We start from the raw sequence: 4,576 nt of genomic DNA, 5'->3' as shown, positions 1-4,576 counted from the left end.
TATGTTACTTTCATGAATTGCAGCATGGTTTCTTCCATTTCGTTCAGCCTTTCATTCAGTGGTTTAAAAACCTTTGATTTTTTTGAAGTTGGTTGGTTGGATTCCCTTGGAAATAAGGTTGTTGAGCTGCTGGTCCTGCATTTGAAAATGGAACAGCAGAGTTAGAATTTTTCCAATTAGAATTTTGGGTATTCTAGCTATGTTGCTGCTGGTTTCTATTGTTAGAGAATTGAAAACCAGGAGGAAATGAAGATTGTTGTCTCTGAAAATTCCCCATATAATTGACTTGTTCTTGAGATTCAGAATTATTTCCATCACAAGCTCCATTTACATGATTCCCTCCACAAAAATCACAAACAAGTGGGTTGGTGCAGCTTGTAAGTTGCTGATTTGTTGGGTGAGTGCAGCTATTTGCTCAGAAAACAATTGATTTTGTAACTGATTCTAAGTCAAAAAAGTCTCAAGAAGTTTTGCCTCGTAGCCATTACTCCTTGTTGATTGTCTCAAACTACAGCTTTGATGCATGGAGGAGGCCATCATATCTATAATTTCTTGAGCTTCTTCTAGTGATTTGGTGTTCAAAGAACCTCCTGCAACTGCATCTATCATGGTTCTAGTTGCTGGATTCATCCCATTATAAAAGGTTTCAAGTTGCATCCATTCCGGTATGCAATGATGTGGACATCTTCTCAAGAGTTCCTTGTATCGCTCCCATGCCTCATATAAGGTTTCTCCCTCTTGCTGTATGAAGGATGTGATCTCTCATCTTAGCTTTGCAGCCTTAGAAGGTGGGAAATATTTAGAGAAAAATTTATTGACTAGATCTGTCCAAGTAGTTATGCTCCCTTGTGGTTGGGCTTGGAGCCAACATTTTGCCTTGTCCCTCAAGGAAAATGGAAACAATCTTAATCTGATTGCATCTTCGCCAACTCCATTGATCCTTATAGTATCACATAACTGCAGAAAATTAGAAATATGCAAGTTAGGATCATCTGAAATTAAACCAGAAAATTGATCTTGTTGAACTAAGTGAAGTAAGGCAGGTTTAATCTCAAAATGGTTGGCTTGAATGGTTGGTCTGACAATAGAAGAGTTGTATCCATGCATATTAGGTACTCCATAGTCTCCTAAAGTCCTTTGTCTATGTGGTTCAGCCATCTTTGCTTCTGAATTTACAGATGAAGTTGGAGAATTGACTTGTTTTTCTGCTGAGTTTGGTGAAGAAGGTGTAAACTACGAATTCTGGTTCTTTTTAGCTGAGTTCTTTGCCCTTGATTCGTTCCTTATCCTTCTCAAAGTTCTGTCTATGTCCGGATCAAATACAAGAACAAATTTGTCTTTATTCTTCGCGCACATATAACACAAGGAAAACTAAACACAAACACTAATACTCGAACTTTGATTAGAACACAGAGCAATGAAGTGCAGAGAATCTACAATCAAAATATTCTTCAAGAGCTAAAAGAGATAACCTCTGTTTATTTAAAAACAGAATAGCAATGCAATATTCAAAAATTAAAATTACAACAACTAATATATGTAAAATCACTACCAAAATTTAATACGAAATTGAACTATCACTTAGAACTGAATTAAAAATAGAAAATAAATGGTACAATTAAGTTATCCTCTAGTTACTAATGATGTTAAAAACTAAGATCCCCGGCAACGGTGCCAAAAACTTGATACACTTTTTCTTATCTTAGTACTTAATTGGTGTATTTCAATACTAGCAAGTGTACTAGGTAATTGTAGCAAGTTATAAAATGTGGAAATCATATTGAGTCCCAAGTATCATCCTCTAGGATCTTGTTTTTAATCACCAATTCACAAGATAATAACCATTTGCACCAAACAATTCATTGAATAGATTTCAATATGAAAGAAAGGTTTCAGAATAAAAGAAATGAGAAATTGTTAAAAAACATAATGTTAATTTGTACTATTTGAATGAATTATGAATGAAGGAAAAGTTAGGAATTTATTTCACTAGAATATCAATATCAATTTAGTTCTGTCTCTGAACATTCAAGCAATTGATTGATTGTCAATCGGTTTCTCTTTACAATAACCAAAGATTGATTCCTTAATTCATTGGTCCTAATATTCAACCAAATCTCCCTAATTCCTTAGGCCAAATTTAGTTCAATATTGCATTACGAATTAGAACCAAAAGATTGCAAAACTAAGACCACTTATCCCTAAGAAAATCAATAGTTTTGGAAATTAATTCAGATCCAAGCAACAAACCCAATTTCCATTAGTGAAGGTTACTTTTTGATTAATCAATTGAACTTCCATTCAAAGATCAAGTAAACACATAATTAATCCCTCAATCAAATCAAACACTCAAAGTTCAGAGTCAAAACGAAATCAATATATCAATTCTAGATCTATAAATCCCTAACAAAAAGAGTTAGAAACACATTACAACGAAATGGAGAGAAGAAAGAAGAACAGAAGATAAAAAGCAGAGAGCCATCTCCATCACTTTGTCTTCTCCTAGATTCCTCTAGCAAAGAAGAACAAAAGTCGCTCCTATCTTCCCCCTCTGAGTTCCCTTGGAAGTTAAAACGGTTACAACTGAATACCAAAACTTAAAAATTACAAAAAGCTCCTTTTCTAAGTTTCTAATTCCTATTTATAGAGTTCCTCTAATTCTTCGACTTAACCCTTGAAATTCTGAAAGTTAGTTATCCCCAGGTGTTCTGGAATCTTCTAAAAGTGATACAAAAGCTCCAAACGTCCAGAATTGGCAAGAAAAAGAAGTTATAAAAATTGCAGAGTTTTGCACCAAAACGCGAAATGGCTAGAGTGAAGGCGCTGCAAGTGATCTGCGTTGCAACGCGCTCTTGCGCGCCAAAGCTTCAGATGATGTGCGTTTCAATGCACAACATTTCAGTGAACGCTTCTTCCATAGCTCAGTTCTGCGTTGCTACGCCATCTGTTATGAGTTGCCACTCTCTGTTGCGCTCCAAAGCTTCAGATGATGTGCGTTTCAACGCAATGACAATTATCCAGTTACAGTTGCTGGAGTGTTAACGCGTATCACTCAGAGTAACCACGCAGACCCAACACTGTATTTTCTTCTTTCCATGTTCAAACGCCAATCACTTGGAGTTCTTCAAGCTTGATTCTTTAATCTTTCTTCTTTAATTTCAGCTTTTAATCCTTCCTTTAAGCACTTTCAACAACTTTCCATCTTTTGCATGAACTCCTACAAAAATCTAAACAATTTTTAATATTTCAACAAAACAACAATTTATACTAATTATTTTATTTTTGTGATCTTTTCAAGTTATTTTTAGAACTACTTTCCTAATTATTAACCAAAAACTATGCTAAAAACATGGCAAAATATGGATTTATCACCACCCCAAACTTAGAATTTTGCTTGTCCTCAAGCAAATCAAATCAAACGAAAGGGAAAGGGATCAATCCAACTGACAAGAATTCAATCATCAAACTGATTTTTCAATATTTCTAATACCCAATTTTGTATCTTTCTAATTTCTCATCCTATCAAGTTATTCATCCATTGATCAACATGATTATTACACTGTTTTAACCACTTAATCAACAAAACATGCCATTTGAATTCATCTATTCAGCAAAGTTTCGTATGAGCAAAATTGAAAAATATATTCACAGCTCACAAGTAGTGTTTCCCTCTTCACTCAGCAGTGTTTAGGCTTAATGTTTGCTCTCAAAATCATCATTTTTACTACACTCTACCATAGGCTTGCATAAATTCTCAATCTCCTCTAAAAAAACATGTAACAAATCACATATCAAGAGGACTTTTCAGGTGAAATTGAGGTTAAAGGATAGGTAGGTGTTCAAAGAATTTGGAAACAATGCAGGTTATGTCAAACAGAAAAGATGCAATTCAAGTAGATGATATTCAAAATTTTAGCATGAGATTGCACTCTTTTTTTTCATTCAATTTCTGCACAGCTATTTTTGATATTTCAAGTGCTTTTTATTTACTGAATTTTCTGTACAAATTTCTTTTCTGATTTTTACTTTTCCTATTTCTTCTTTTCAATACCTTGCTTTTTCATTCAATCCTTCTTTTCAAATGATTCATACTTTGCTGTTACCCACCCCAAACTTAAAACTTTGCTTATCCTCAAGCAATGTCACACAATATCACAACATGCCACCTCAAACTTAATTCTGAAAATCATTTTTGCACGCGTTCCTTAGCGACTAAGCAAAAGAGGACCCAGGCGAGACCCAAATTGAAATTTGGGCCCAAAGGTGCCAGGAGGCGAGAGAGAGACAGGGAACTCTTCCTATTAGTTCTAGCAGTCACTTCGAAGGTGTTTTGGTGGCCCGAGATGAGTTTTACACGCGTTCCTTAGAGATTAAGAAAAAGAAGACCCAGGCGAGACTCAAATTGAAATTTGGGCCCAAAGGCGCCAGGAGGCGGGAGAGAGACAAGGAACTCTTCCTATAAGTGCTAGCAGTCACTTCTAAGGTGTCTCAGTGGCTCGAGATGAGTTTTGCACGGGTTCCTTGAGGGCTATGTAAAAGAAAACCCAAGCAAGACCCAAATTGGAATTTGGGCCCA

The 4,576-nt window shown here is 35.4% G+C and overlaps 1 non-coding gene across 1 annotated transcript; it reads left to right on the top strand.

Moving 5' to 3' along the window:
• Window positions 1-667: 667 nt before the first annotated feature.
• LOC113866413 lies at window positions 668-774 on the top strand. Its single transcript, XR_003505052.1, has one exon. It is a non-coding gene; the product is annotated as a small nucleolar RNA R71 (small nucleolar RNA).
• The last annotated feature ends 3,802 nt before the right edge of the window (window positions 775-4,576 follow it).

The sequence above is a fragment of the Abrus precatorius genome, unplaced genomic scaffold, assembly GCF_003935025.1.
Source record: "Abrus precatorius isolate BTA unplaced genomic scaffold, Abrus_2018 Scaffold4, whole genome shotgun sequence".
NCBI lineage: Eukaryota > Viridiplantae > Streptophyta > Magnoliopsida > Fabales > Fabaceae > Abrus > Abrus precatorius.
The sequence above is the reverse complement of the archived record's forward strand: the minus strand, read 5'-3'. Positions and strand labels throughout refer to the sequence as shown.